Consider the following 16,731-nt stretch of genomic DNA (forward strand, 5'->3'; position numbering starts at 1 on the left):
ATTCATACCACATTAGGCAACTCCCTACTCTATCTATGTATTGCACTAGTGCTGTCGATCTGGGAAAAAGGAGAGGGACAATTTTGTACAATTCCTCATTGTTCCAGATCGAGGTTGGAGAAAGTGGTATTGTTATGCCTTGTCCCAGAGAAACTCACAAATCTTTTATCTTTCACTCTAGTCTCCTTTTCGTCAGTTTGTCGTTTGAGTTCACAATCTGAATTTCCTATGGGAGTGTTCAAGTTGTTCCTTCCAAAATATTCTTCGAATTATGCATGTGTAGCACTCACTCTGGGATACTCTCTTCACTCCCATTTTCGCTCCCATATTGAATCCTCTAAAGGGTGATTACTGAAGGTTCAAGGTGTCTCATGGATTACACTTCTAAAATTATAAATTGAGTCTTCACTGAGGGGTTTGCTTCTTTCTTTTAAAAAAAATTATTTTATTTTCAATTCAGGGAACATAGCAAGCATTTCCATTATACAGTACAGTAAAAAGATGGTTGCACAGGAAATTGCAAATTTATCACATTCAATTTGCTATTCCTTTCAAATATGCAACAAAGTTATTATGCAAATATTTTCCTCTTTTTTTGCTTTAAATAGTCAGTTGACACAATTGGCTCAATTCTAAGGCATAGTATGAATGGTAGTAACAAAATATTACTCCCTAAAACTTGGGATACCCTTTCTCATAAATATGTATGGCATTATTGGAAGAGTAGTTACATAGACTGAGCATATTAATGGAGAAGCACATTAGAAGAAACACATGTTCCAGGTAACATATCTTTTACATAGTAAAGTCTGGTATCACTTTTCTTCTCATGGTATCTTCATACAACTCCTTCTGGGCATAGCATCATTGTTGAGTCTGTTGATCCACTGGACTTACTAGACTTGTGTTTCTCCACTAGATCCTGCTCTCCATTGAACAAGAATCTTTTATTGGTCTTGTTATTCTCCTGGAAAATGCTATTATTGGGGGGTGGGAGGAGGCGGAAGGGCATGGGAATAGAGGAAATTCCCTTTACTCTGGAAGAAGTACAAAGTAAAAGACAAAGGAAAATTCCATTTCAAAAATGGAGTTCTTTCTCTATAGTTGGCTTTCTTCTTGACTGACATGGGTGAAAAATTCCTCAGAGCTTGCTCTTAACATAATTTAATTTAATTGCAGGGATATGGCAATAGGCAGTAGGCAATTGAGTCTGGATTTTGTGTATATATCAATATACATATCCATATATGTATATATCCATAACATCTATATATTGATAAGGGAATTATCCATATAGAGATGCTAATCAAATGCTTGTGAATTGATGAGCTCATCAAGTGAGAGAATGTAGAGAAAAGAGAAGAAGATCCAGGACAGAGTCTTGGAGGGAACACTCATAATTAGAGAGTAGAATGTGGATAATGAGTCAAAAGGAAAACTAAGGAGGAAAACCTGGAGAGCACAGTGTCATAAAAAGCCAGAGGGATATAGTTGGGAAAAGAAGCTCATCAACATTGTCACATGTTGGAAAGGTTGAGAAAAATGAATATTGACAAAAGGCCATCAGATTCCTAGCCAGAAGAAGATATCTTTTTCTAAGAATTAACTGATTTGAAATTGAGAGAGAAAATTAGATGTATTGTAGATAGAATCCTAAATTATACATATCATAACCTTTGATTAATCAGAGCAGGGCAAAGAGGTGGCAAAATGCACAGTGTTAGGTCTGGAGTCAGGAAAAGCCATCTTCCTGAGTTCAAATCTGACCTCACATTCTTACTACCTGTGTGATTCTGAACAAGGCACTTAATCCTGCTTGCCTCAGTTTCCTCATCTATAAAATGAGCTGGAAAAGGAAATAACAAATCAATCTAGTAGCTTTGCCAAGAAACCCCCAAACACGGTCATGAAGAGTCAGATATGACTGAAAAAAAAAAGCTGAATAACAGAGTGCGAGAGAAAGTTCTGGTGAGTTGAAATTTCTCAGCTACAGAAGATGGATCTTTTTGTTGCAACTCTCACTGTTAGACATGTTTATATGTCTGGGTTACTTTCCTGTCTTAGTCTAATCTGGTAAAATTGAGAATCCTAGGATGGTGGGGAGGGGAGGAGAAGACAACTGTAATTTTCTCCAGTTTATTCTGTCCATACTGTGTTTGTATATAACTTATTAACATGTCATCTCCTCCATCAGACTGAACTCGAGAAGATCCCATTTTTTTGTATTTCCAAATGCTTAATACAATGCCTAGCACACAGTAAGTGCTTAATTAATGCTTATTAAATGAATGATTGGGAGAACTCAGAGTTTATATAAAAGAATAATGCTTTTGACCCTGATGATCATTGTTTGGTGTGTTAATGCAAGATTGAGTTTTTGGGTGTGCTTGTGATGTGTGGAGAATGGTTATTGAATGAGCAAAATAAAATGGGGATATGAGAAAAATGAATGAAAAGCAATAATTGAGTTGGGTAATGGTGAATAGAGTGCTGCACTCAAGGACAAGGAGATGAATTCAAATACTATTTGGACAGTGAATAGCTTTGTGAACATGGGTAAATATCACTGGGCTCAGGCCAGTTTCCTCTGTAAAAATGGTAGAATCTATTTCAGAAGATTATTATGAGAATCAAATGAGATAAAATGCTTTACCAATCTTTAATTCAGATCATTATTGAAATGGAGCAGAAATAAAATATTAGCAAGTGAGTGTGAAGGAGGAAGAGAGTCCAAGAGAAGGGATCCTCAAGACTATCTATTTTAGGAATGTAGAAATGAAAACTTTTTGAAGTCAACCCTGATTTATTTTGTATTTATATTACCAGAGCCTAGGACAGTGTTAGTACAGTTAAGCACACAGTAGGTGCTTAACAAATATTTGATTTGGTTGATTTATGGAGGATAGATTCTGGGATAAGTGGATATCTCTTACCTGTGTAGCTGGCTAGAAACATGTGTGACCCTGAATTTTAGTAATGATTCCTTGTGGAGAGAATCTAGGATCTGAGGACAGTGATGAAAAGCCCTGGCAAAGGCTGACATCTAAATGACATAGCTGGGTGCTTTTTTTTAAAGTTGGCTAGAGTGAAGCAGACCCTGATTTGTGGCAAGTAGAGAATGAAGTACTGGTGAGCATGTATGAGTGAGCCTGGGACAATATAAAAGCTGAATATTTTTCAGCAGTTGGAATTGTATTTGTTTACTAAGGATCTCATAGGACTGGGAATGAAGATGGAAACACTATCTGAACCTTATTTTGGAGAACAGCCGGGAGAGGTAGAATTTTTTTTAAAAATCTATTTTTTTAATATTAGTTTTTTTTTGGTGATTGTATCTCTTTCTCCTAAAAGGAGAGTGTGGAAAAGAAAGTTGCTTAGCTAATTACATCAAGTTCTAATTAGTTCTTCTTATACTTATTTTTCCAGATTGTTGTCCATTACTGGAGAAGATGGGCACAGGGATGGGTGATGCAATGCTTTATTACAATCATGGAATTGTAATAAATAATATACACTAATAATAAATAAGTGGAGTTAGGGACTTAGGTAGGGACCAGGAACTTAAAAGTCCACAAGGACTCAAGAATATAGAGTCCATAAGGACAATTGTCACACTCAGTCTGGATAATTCAAGAAAAAAAAGAGAACTGCATATTTCTTCCTCCCCTTTTTGGATTGAATTATCTCGACAGGCTGCCCAGATCATCCTGGCTCAGCTAATAACTGGGGAGTCTTCAGTTTCATTTGTACTCCATTCAGTTTGGAAAAATGCCACACAACCCTTCTTTAGTCTCTCTTCCTCTTCCCTCCCTTCTTCCTCCATCCCAAGAGAACTGGGCAGACCAGCCTCTGCAAGGCTCCCTTTCTTTCAGAGAGATGCATAGTAATATACTTTAGATCTTAAAAGGAGACTAAGCAGAGCAGTTGTAAGTCTTAGGGGTTGCACTTATGGCTCTAAGCTTGTTCTCTTTTGTCCTTCCACTGGGAGAGGAGGTACATAGCTGAGGTTAGACATGTAAATGGTAGGTAATAGCCATAGTTGACAATCAGAAAAATTACTATTCTAATGACCAAAAATGGATGACAAAGTCTTAGATAAGTAATCATGGAATTTATTGGACAAATCTTTCAAATAATTAACAAATATTTCTGCTTGCAGAAAAACACTTACTATGATATAACAAAATAGCTTCTCAAAATGATTTCACCAGATGTTTCACTGGATGCTGGCTCTTCAGGGTCTGAAGACAAATCTTAGGACACTGGATAGGAAAGGGATTATTTCTTCTTAGTCTACATTTCTACCCTCCATTCCAGTGGACTATCTTCTCAATGAAAAATTTAATGCTTTGCCCAGCTCTGTACCTTAGTTTTAAGTCTATATAACATAGCTCAGCATTCAGTCATACACTGATTTGTTTTGATCTTTATTTGTTTTTATTTTTAAATAGTATTTTATTTTTTCAAATACATGCAAAAATAGTTTTCGACATTCACCTTTGCAAAAACCTCGTGTTCTGATTTTTTTTCCTCCCTATTCTCTCCTCTCTCTCCTCCCCAATATAGCAGGCAACCTGATACAGGTTAAACATGTGCAATTCTTTTAAACATATTTCCTTATTTGTCAGGCTGAGCAAAAAAAAATCAGATTAAAAGGGGAAAAACACAAGAAATGAAAAAATAAGCAAGCAAAGAACAATGACGAAAAGGTGAAAATACTATGCTTTGATCCAAATTCGGTCTTCACAAATCTGTTGGAACTATCTGGAATCATCTCTGTTAAAAAGAGCCAAGTCCTTCACAGTGGTTACTCTCCATTTGTTATGTATAATAAATGGTTCTATGACTACATTGTAAACTCCTTGGGAACAACAACTGTATCTCCTTCGTTTAGATTTCCCTATGACATTTAACACAGTCTTCTGCACATGATAGGTGCTTAATCAATATTTGCAGGATGATTGAATAAATTTGGATATTTAGAAACCTTTCAGTTCACTTGATATATGATATGAAATGTGATATATTGAATTTCTGCCAGACTATTTTTTCAGTTTTCCCAACTTTTTTTTTGTTAAATAATGGATTCTTACACCAAAAACTTGTTTGTTTGTTTTTTTTTCAAACATGAGGTTATTGTGCTCATTTGTTTCTATGTATTTTGTACCAATATTTCAGTGTTCATCCTATTTCTCATCTGGTATCAAAATTTTTTTTTGATAGTCAAAGCTTTGTAGAATAAAAGATACTAGAATGGCTTGTCATTTCCTTCTCCAATTTATTTTATAGATGAGGAACTAAGGCAAACAGAGTTAAGTAGCTTGCCCGTGGTCACACAGCCAATATGCCTGAGGCTGAAATTGAACTCAGGTCCTATTGACTCCAAGGCTGGCACTCTATCCACAGCCTCTCATCTGCCCTTATGACAACTGCTACAATTCTATAATTTCAATTTTCCCATTAATTTCCTTGATACTCTTGACCTTTTTGCTCCTCCAGATGAATTTTGCTTCCCCCCCCGCCCTGCCCCCAACTCTTTGAAATAGTCCACTGGCAGTTTAATTGGTATGGCTAACTGAATAAGTAAATAAATTTAGATAGTATTGTCATTTTTCATGACCATTCTTCCAAATTCTGCAAAGGATTTGGTGGGGGGTGGGGTGGGAGTAGGGAGGTAGGGGACCAAGAGATGGGAGTTGTCTTCTCATATCTTCTTTGGGACTAAGTCTTTTCTTTCTTCCTTCCTTTCTTTCTTTCTTTCTTTCTTTCTTTCTTTCTTTCTTTCTTTCTTCCTTCCTTCCTTCCTTTCTTTCTTCCTTTCTTCCTTTCTTCCTTTCTTCCTTCCTTCCTTCCTTCCTTCCTTCCTTCCTTCCTTCCTTCCTTCCTTCCTTCCTTCCTTCCTTCCTTCCTTCCTTCCTTCCTTCCTTTCTTTCTTTCTTTCTTTCTTTCTTCCTTTCTTTCTTTCTTTCTTTCTTTCTTTCTTTCTTTCTTTCTTTCTTTCTTTCTTTCTTTCTTTCTTTCTTTCTTTCTTTCTTTCTTTCTTTCTTTCTTTCTTTCTTTCTTTCTTTCTTTCTTTCTTTCTTTCTTTCTTTCTTTCTTTCTTTCTTTCTTTCTTTCTTTCTTCGCAATTGGGGTTAAGAGACTTGTCCAGGGTCACAAAGCTAGTAAATGTTAAGTGTCTGAGATCAAATTTGAACTCAGATTCTCCTGACTTCAGGTCTGGTGCTCTAGCCACTGCTCCACCTAGCTGCCCCTAGTTGTTTCTTTGTAAGTTTACAACATTCATTTTTCATTGTTTTTGGATATCTTTTCATCTTTATTGTTGTATGTAGTCATTGTGTATATCGTTTTCTTGGCTGTTTTTCTCATTCATTTTGGTTCACTTTATTTTAATTCCTTCAAACTTCCCTATATTCCTAGCATTCACAGGTTTTTATAGCACAGTAATACATTCATGTATCAAAATTTGTTTACTTTTACTCTTTTCTGTGGAGACCCAAACTCTGACCTTCCACCACCTGGCTCTAATCAGGTTCTAATCTACCTCTCTAGCTTTATCTCTCAGTGTTCTTAATTCAACAAACACTTGTGAAGCAGCTACCATGGGCAATGAATCCTTTGGGAGCCTGAAAGAGATATATAAATAAAAAAGACAAAATTCCTCTTGACCTTATAAACACTGAGCATACACCCCAAGTAGACTGAACCATCCTTTGCCTTGTAAATATTCCCTTTGCTTTCCTGCTGGGCTTTCTCCATCTGGAATGCCATTCTCCCCCTTGACCTAAACTTTCAAAATCTAACTCCTTTTTCAAGTGTTTTTGGTTCCAATGAAGATAACTCTACAAGGTTTTCTTCAGTTTTTAAAATTCATAATGCCTAGCACTAATTTCCTGAAATGCTTTTATTTCTGTACAAGTTTTCTCTTCCTACAAAATTATAATCTTCTGGAGAAATGATAGAGAAGACCAGAGACAGTCATGTTTTGTCTTTGTATTAAAATGCAACAGAAAGGTGATTATTTAGAATCTGAGGACATGAGTTAAAATCTCAGTTTTGCCCCTTTCTACCTGGGTAACCTGGTCATTCAACTTCTCTGGGCTTGGTTATTTTATTTAAATGAAATTATCTAAATGAAATCTAAATAAAATGAAAGGAGTAGACTAGATAAGTTCCAAAATCTTGTCCAGTTGCAAATCAATGAATCTGGGACTGTCAGAGGCTTATTTCAAGGAAAAACATCCTAAGGTTTAGGAGCAATTCTAGTAAGAAATGGGTTGCCTCAGGGTTTAGTGGGTTCCTCTTCAGGAGAGTTATTCAAGCAATGTCTGGTCAACCACTTGGTTTTACTTTAGAGAAGATTCCCTCTTTAGTTGTGTTGAACTAGAAGGTGTTTGATGTACTTCTGAAATTCTATGATTCTAAAAGTGAGAAAAAGTGGGGAAAAATACTCTTTTGAAAATTAAAAATGGGTAGATGGTTAAGACATAAAGAATGACATCATAAGTAAATTAGTAGAACATGGAAGAAATTACCTATCATATTATTACTTATCTGGATAAGGAAGTTTGGGACTAAGCAAGAGAAAGAGATATTCCTTGGAGATAAAAGGACAGTTTGATTACATAAAATTTAAAAGTATTTGTATAAACAAAATTAATTCAGGTAAAATTTTAAAAAAGCAGGAAAGTGGAACTAAATCTTTACAATATGTTTTATTCCTGATAAATGTTTCATTTTTTAAGCTATATAGGAAATTGAGTCAAATTTACTAAAAAGAGGAATCATTCCCCTTATGATAAATGATCAAAGTTATGAAGGGGGTAATTTTCAGAGGAAAAAAAATTCAAGTATCAATAGTCATTTGGAAATAAAAGACTACAAATCACTGATAATTAAAGAAATACAAATTAAAAAATTATGAATTACCCCCTCATACTCTTCAAACTGGCTGAGCTGTCAAATAAATAAAATGACAAATGCTGGAGGAACCATGGGAAAACAGACTCTTTATTTTTTTATTTTTAAAATTTTTATTTTTTATTATAGCTTTTTATATACAAAATATATGTAGGATAATTTTTCAACATTGAAAAAACTTGCAAAAACTTCTGTTCCAACTTTTCCCTTCCTTCCCCACACCCTCTCCCCTAGATGGCAGGTAGTCCCATACATGTTAAATAAATTAAAGTATATGTTAAATACAATATATTTATACATATTTATACAGTTATCTTGTTGTACAGGAAAGATTGGATTTAGAAATAAGGTAAAAATAACCCGAGGGAAAAAAAAAACAAAAATGCAAGCAAACATTACAGAAAGAATGGAAATGTTATGTTGTGGTCCATACTCATTTCCCAGTGTCTGGGTGTAGCTGGGTCTATTCATTATAGATCAATTGGAACTGATTTGGATCCTCTCATTGTCAAAGATATCCACTTTCATTAGAATATATCCTCATATAGTATGAAAACAGACTCTTTAATAGACTCTTCATAAAGCTGTGAATTTCCAACCATTCTGGAAAGTGATTTGGAACAGCCCAAACAGCTATTAAACTGTGCATAGTGTTTGACCTAGTACCTTTACAAGGTCTATTCCTCAAAGAGAACAAAAAAAGAGGAAAATCTTTAAAATTTATACAAAATTTGTAGCAGTTATTTTTGTAATAAAGAATTGGAGACATGGGATACTTGTCAAATTGGAGATGGGTTGGACAAATTATAATATATGAAAGTGATAGAATACTATTATGCTATAAGAAAAGATGAAAAAGATGTTTTCAAGAAAATCTAGGAAGATTTGTATGAAGTGATGCAAAATGAAGTGAACAGAGCTAGGAGAACAATATATACAATAATAACAATATTATAAAGATAATCAACTCTAAAAGACTTAAGAACTCTGATCAACACAATGACCTGTTATAATCCCTAAGACTTTTTGCTGAAACATATCCCCCTCCAGATAGAGAACCTCAGCATACAGATGCAGATCAAAGCACATTTTCTCTTTTTTTTCCCCTCCCTCTCTGCCTTCCTTCCTTCCTTCCTTCCTTCCTTCCTTCCTTCCTTCCTTCCTTCCTTCCTTCCTTCCTTCTTTCTTTCCTTCCTTCTTATGAATAATAAGGAAATCTGCTTTGTATACTATACATATTTGTAACTGATTTTATTATTCTTGCCTTCTCATTGGTGAAGAAGGAAGAGAGAAAGAGACAGAGAATTTAGAATTGAAAATAAAAAAAAAATTGATTTAAAAAGTGGGAAGGGTATCCATGAATGTAGAGTATTAGGGATTTTGTTGGATTATTGTCTTCTCTTTTGAAATTTTCATTTGGGATGACTGGAACAACTGAGAAAGATACAGGAGGAAATTTAAGTGATGTAAAAACAAAAGATATCAAATTTTATTTAAAAAAAGAATTTGGGGCTCTCTTTACTAGGTAATAAGGAATCAGTTAAAGGTCTCTGAGAAGTAAAATGATAACAATTAAGACATTGAACATCATGGAGATTCATGGCTCCAGTGACTAAAGACTTCTAACATGGCCAATATTTGACTGTGAAATGCCTGACAATATGGCACTTAACTCCTTAGCTTTTGCTTCTGAGAACTCATGGATTTTACCTAAGGATCGTTTTATGTTGCTAAATAGACACATTTTTAGAAGTACCAACCAACCATTAAACATGTCTATTCTATGCCAAGCATACAAAAACAAAAAAAAAAATAGCCTTTGCCATAAAGGAGCTTATATTACATTGTGCTAAACTACATGTACATGTAAAAGAAAAAAACAAAATAGTAAATGCAAGATAGTTGTCGTGGGGAGACATTAATAGACGGTGAGATCAAGAAAAGGTTCATGTAGGAGGTAGCAATTGAACTGAGCTTTAATAAGAAGTAGAGATTAAAGGAGGTGTATGTGAGTGGAGGAAGGCAGTCTTGGAAAGGAATATAGTCTGTGAAAAGGTTTGAAGTTGGAAGATCAAGTGTTATGTTTGGTGAATGGGAGGTAGGTTTTTGTCTTTTTATAAAGTTCCAGATGGAGAGTAAGGCATTCTGAACCTTGGTAGGATGGAGTAAGGGGTGAAATACAAGAGGAAGGGATTAGCTCAATCTTTCCTTTTTACTACTCCTTCCTTCACTTTGTCCATTGTGTAAACACAATCTATAATGGGGATTCTGCAATATCCCTTTATTTCTCTCTCATTTTCTTTTCTCTTTCATTTTTCTTCCATTTCCTTTTTTCTTTCCCTGACCTTCTTCTCTTCTTTACCACCTTCTCTTTCCCTCTCTTTCTTCTCCCCTTCATGTCCTTTTCTTTCCATCTATCTTTCTCTCTTTTCTTGATTCTCTAATTGGCTTTAAGAGAAATCTGACCACCACCAAGCATCTTGTGAAATTAAGAGACTTTTTTACTTTTCAGACTGACTCTGGTAGATGGAAGACAGTGAATTCAATGGTCCCTGTTTTCATGGTTGCATTTCAGTGAAGTGAAGTGAAGTGCACTTCAGTTCAGAAGTAGCTCTTCTGCCGTGAACAGAATTTCCAAAGTCATTGTGAGGGAGAATAAAGTTTGAAATATTGAGAGTGGTATCCATTTTACAAGTTTAGATAAAGTTCCAGCTTAGAGTCAGGAAGATTCATCTTCCTGAGTCCCACTCTAGCCTTAGATCCTTACTAGATGTGTGATCCTAGACAAGTCACTTAAACCTGTTTACTTCAGTTTCCTTATCTATGAAATGAGTTTATAAGAAATTACAAACCACTCTAATAGTTTTGCTAAGAAAACCCCAAATAGGGTCACAAAGAGTGAAATACAACTAAAAATGATTGAACAATAATATTTGATTTATTGGATTCAATGATTTAGAACTTAGAGATAATTTTGTTTAAAATCCTCATTATAGGGGAGGAAACTGGGTCCTAGAAAGAGAAAGTGAGTTTACCAGGAAGTAGCAGAGCTGAAATTTGAATTCAGTACTTTTGACTCTATATCCTGTGTTCTCTCCAGGTACAATTTTAAAATCTAAAATTCAAACGTTCTACATTAGCTCAAATAGATCATAATTCTGTAACTTTTAAAAATTTTGAGAGACAAAAGTCTAGGTAATTAATAATTTTATTAATAATGCTAAGCTTTTTTATTAATAGAAAGAATGGTCTTTCTTGGACCAAAGATGACTCATAGTAGTGGGCTCACAGTTTATATGTCCTTGGAAAAGGAGATAGACTTGAGGGTGGAAATCAACTCTGATTGCTTAACAAGTAATGAGAGTAAGAAAATTATAATGAGAGGTGGACTTATTCCAATGAGGGTCTTGAGATAGATACATGACACTGAATACTCAGTTATGGTCAAAGAGATTTATCGATATCTGTATCACTCATCTGAGAATCCTTATTTTCCTAGATCTCTGAGTAAACACAATGAGCAGAAAACTATCCATTCACCTAAACTTAGAAGTTCTTTACTGTCTTTGATTAGATCTTAACTTTCCTGTTTGGGTAAATCTTTGTCCAAGATTTCTTATTGAAATTTGAGTTCTAGATGAGGAAGTAGAAAGGGGAAAAACCTTGGTCATAATTCAATAATTAGTTTTTAATATGTGAAAGAAATAAGCATTTCTCAGTTCTCTCTAATGTCCTGTTCTATTTTAGCATTTAGCAGATTTTTTTAGTTATTAACTTGATTTATTTTAAAATGATAACAATGAAATTTAATCCACCAGTGCAGATTCCATGGAACCTGAGGGTAGAGCTCTGAGAAGAGGGTTACAGGACCCACTTAATATAAGAACTATATACTCTGGCAAATGATAAACCAGGTAACTGGGAGTGTGTATGATATAAAGGATATAATGGATTTGGAGACAGAGAACTCAGAATGTCAGCTTGGCTATGCCACTGTGAATCCATGTACAAGTGATTTATCCTCTTTGGTTGGAGAGTTTCCTGATCTAAAAAGACAAGGATTGGACTAGGATGAGCTTTAAGTTCCCTTCTAGTACTAAGAGCCTATGATTTTAAAACTGAATCATAGAGGTCATATTGAAAGTTTGTCCTTACTTCATTAAATAGAGTTTGAAAGAGAAAAAATGTAAATACATTCCTATTGGTGTACATCTCATTGTCTGAAATGTCTTCAGCTGATCAAGGGTGTAATGGAATTGTCCTATGCAAGTTATTATTTTCAAAAGCAACCAGAGAATTTTTCTTCACCCCAGTTGTTGGATACCAAAAAGAATTCACCTCAGGATTATGCAGGCAATTTATAGTCATCCCTTTGTTTTGGTGAATAACAATAAATAATAATAATAATAATAAAAGTTTATACTTACCTAATGTGAGCCAGTCATGGTATGGTTAATAGAAAACTGACCAGAACCAGAAATGGATCTAAATATTGTCACATACTGACTGGAAAACTATGTGCATATAACCTCTTAGCTTTTTTAGGGAACTTTCTAAGAGTAAATTGAAAATTGGCTTTCATTGATAGAAAGGGTTTCCTGACCTGGATGGAAGTTGCTCATTTCAGTGAAATCACAGATTTAGTCCCTGTTTCCTACTCAATAGGGCTTAGAGGTTTGAAAAGTGCCTTACTTACACATTTTCTCATTTGATCTTCACACTAACCCTGTGAGATAAATGCTATTATCATACTCATTGTACAGTTGAGGAAAAGGAGGCCATTTATAGAAGAGAGATGAGACATTCACATTCAGGATACCCACAGACTTCAGTGATAGAGAACAGTGAGAAGACCTCATTCCAGGAAAAATATTTGGGACATAGAATACTAGACCTTAGTTATGTGGTTATTAGTTCTCTTTTAACGTTGCTAGAATAATAATAATGATTTTGATGACCTACACTCATATAGTGCTTTGCAATATACAAAGGAATCACTTTATAAATATTAACTCATTTTATCATTTGCTTTTCTTAAGGAGCTGGAGAGTAGAAGGTTTGGAGCATATTCTCTGTCAGTCAGAGTAGAGTTCATAGTCCTTTTATAATTCAATTCACCATCAGTGATGGAGAATTTTCTGGCTATAACATATTTGTCACTCTCTCCCAGGCTATTCCCCAGATATATCCATTCTGGCACACTCACAGGCTCAGGATTGATTGAAAGAATATTACTAACTTATTGTGGACCAGGGAAAAACAAAAGACACATTCCAAAGGACACATTTCTTGCTTGATATCAAACTTTTTCAAGGAGGTTACCTCGGTTAGATTTCAGTTGGAGAGTTAAAGATATTTCAGTCTACAATGTAGAAGGTTTAAAAAAAATGCTCCTGCAGTATGTTTCTAATTTAAGATTGAAAAAATATTTCCATTGTGCCACATATATGGTAACCTAAAACCGAAATGAAAGGCTCCAAATTAGGACTGGGTAGAATGGTTTGAATTAAACTCAGGTAGTGGTGAGGACAGCGATATCTGTGAGCTCCGGCTATAAAATTGTCGGGCCAAAAGGTAGGTTAAAAATTTGAAATCCTTACCTGCCAAAACTGGAGCAAAACCTTCCTTCTTAACTTAAAATTTAACAATAGTGATTTTGGAATCTAATCATAAATACCCTCCTCCCCCCCAACCCTTTCCCAGGAAAAGGGAACTGACGGCAGGAACTTCAGGGTGTGTGTGTGTGTGTGTGTGTGTGTGTGTGTGTGAAGCAGCTGACCAACTCTTTACTTGAATTGCCCTGAAAGCCATTAGTCTGGATTGCAGCCATTACTTGAGTTTATATAATCAGCATTAACACTCCCAAAGTTTCTCTTATCTCGTGACTAGAGTGCTGGGCATGAGGTCAGGAAGACCTGAGTGAAAATTCTACTTCAGATATTCTCACTCCTTTTGTGGCCCTGGCCAAGGGCCTTAATCTCTTAGATTTAGCATCTGTAAAATGTTGTTTAATCTCTTAGATTTAGCATCTGTAAAATGTTGCTAATGATGTGCTACCTCACAGGGTTCTTGGGAATATCAAATGAGAACTTATCTAAAGCACTTTTTACACCTTTTACAAATGTTATAATATAATAATATAATATATTAATACATAATATATTATTTATATATAGTATAATAATAGCTTATACAAATCCTACCTATTATTATTACTCTCTCATCAGTGTGTGTATGAAGTAGAATGCACATGGGTAAAAGAGAGTTAATTCAATGAAGAGGAATGAGGGAGGGATGATATGAGAAATATACCCTTATACTTTCTTCTCTAGTTACACAATTGTCCCCCTGTGGGATCCCCATTCAGTAAAGAAAGATTGATTCATGGTTATCTGAGAGTCTTGAATAAGGTAGGATAGCGATCAAAAATTACTTTATGTTCTTATTTTTGCAGTTAGGGTTGAACAAAAAAAAGAACTTTGATTAATTTTCAATTTCTCAAACAATCCCATGCATTAGAATTTTTTTTTTAGAATTATTAATTTCAGTGTCATCAAAGGTTAAAGTATTGGTAAAGGACGCACAGCTACTATTTTTAGATGGGGAAAGGAATGATAAAGAAAAAAAAGCTAAAGGAAAATTTCTCAGAACAATTACTAAACTGCTCTTGGCAACTTTCTTTGAGGTGACAATATAGATTCTTGAAGGTCCAGATCAGAGACATAGCTAACAATTTGATGATCATGAAAAGAACCATAAAAAAATAAACAAGATACGTTTTTTAAGTCAACTTTGCTTTTTATTTTCTTCTTCTTTGTTTCTGTGACCTCTCAATTCAGGGTAAGTGACTTGTCCAGGATCACACAGTTAGTGAGTTTCTGATGTTAACATTGTCCTCAAATCCTAGTCATTTCAGATGCTGGTGCTCTATTTACTGAGTTATCTAACTGCCCCTAAAGATAAATTAGGTTCGAGGATTGGGAGACATCCAAAGGGAGATGTGCAACTGAGACCTCAGGCCTTAGAAGAGAAATACAGGAGATAAAATCCTTTGGGTTCCAAGAAGCAGAAATCTTGAGATACCAAGGGGACACTACTAGGGAGGCTGCTGTTGAGGGAAGGAACAGGGTAGCAAGAGACCAGGGAAAAAGAAAGTATCCAATTATTATCTTCAATTTTTAACTAATTGTCTCTAGAAGGTAGGTGCTAGAATTCATTGTTTCTACCTGCTAAAGGGTTACAAATACTTTTTAATGCTTTCTACATTTGAGTGCTCTGAGGCAAACTCTTGACTGCCCTGGATTAGTTACATCTCTAGACTAATCATTTACCATTTATGTCATCTTGAGTCCTAGCTCTTGAGATTTAGATTTAGGTTATTGAACTCTACTACATTTAAAGATGCCTTCTAGCTCCAAATGTATGACCATAGGTTTAGATAAAAGAGATAAAACATTCTCTACTTCTTTTCAAAGCGTACTACTCTCAACCTCACACTTTTCAATTTCAAAATGTTTTAATCACATTTCTTATATCAAAGGCTTTCTTCTCCAGACTCTATTAGAGTCTATAATGCAAAGTGAGAAAGTCCTCTCATTGAGGAGGATGAGGATGTTGAGGAGATTTTTTGGGTCCCCTCCATTACTATATAAATATAGAGACATGTAACTTTTGACTTTGGAATTGAGCCTAGAGTGCAAATCTTTCCATCTGTTCAGTGATTACCATAGCTACTTAGTGGACCACAAGAATTTGTCTGCAGATGAGCAGGTTTTATCTATAGTGCTATGAATTCCCATGGTTTGGACTTTAAAAGGCTTTACAGAAAACTGGTAATAATCTTTCAGTGAACTGGGGAGAGAAATCTTTCTTTTGGTAAACTGAATTCTTCATGTTACCATACAACCAATGTTCCTTCTCAAATCCAGTAGTAGTGCTCAAATTCAGCCTACTGAATTTGCCAATTATAGTAATTGGCATTGGCATCTACCTCTTTAATAGGCAAAAATACTCAATTGCACATAGAAAAAAAAATAAGAACTATTATTCACTTTAATTAAAACAATTCTTTTCTCAAAACTAACGTACCTTCATTTAATTTGAGTAAAGTCCCTTATTATATTTTATTATATTATTATTTTAATAAGACAATTTGAAGCTTTTATGGCTGGAATCATGTTGCATTGTTGCTTTTGTCATTTATCAGTCTCTTGAGCTGTGTTTCCATGTCAGAATTATCTTTTTCCTCTTTCTTCCTTCTTAGTGACTTTGTCCTTCATTATAATGAGCCATTGAATATTCACAATTGCATTATGTAGTCAGACTGAGGAACACACTGTCATACAATCTGTCTTTGTTTCTCCAAAATTTTGAACTATCCTGATTTTTTTCTGACAGTTTTTTTGATCTTGTTCAGTCATGACTAATTCTTCCTGATCTCATTTGGGGCTTTCTTGGCAAAGATATTGGAACTGTTTTCCATTTCCATCTCCAGCTCATTTTACAAATGAGAAAACTAAGGCAAAGAGAGTTAAGGGACTTGCCCAGGGTCACAAAGCTAGTAAATATCTGAGTCTAGGAAAATGAGTCTTCTTGATTCCAGACCCTGAATTTCATCCATGTGCTACCTAGCTGTCTCTAGCAGACAAAGTTGCCTTATTAGTAAACTCTTCCAATTACTTAAATCTGCTGAACATGCTGTTCTTCACTTTTCCTGGATTTGCCAATCATCTGATCTCCTGCTTCATCCAGATTATTAGAATACTTCCTATTGGCTACATTTAATTTCCATTCCAGAGAATCCCATAACAC

Source organism: Sarcophilus harrisii, chromosome 3 (genome assembly GCF_902635505.1).
Source record: "Sarcophilus harrisii chromosome 3, mSarHar1.11, whole genome shotgun sequence".
NCBI lineage: Eukaryota > Metazoa > Chordata > Mammalia > Dasyuromorphia > Dasyuridae > Sarcophilus > Sarcophilus harrisii.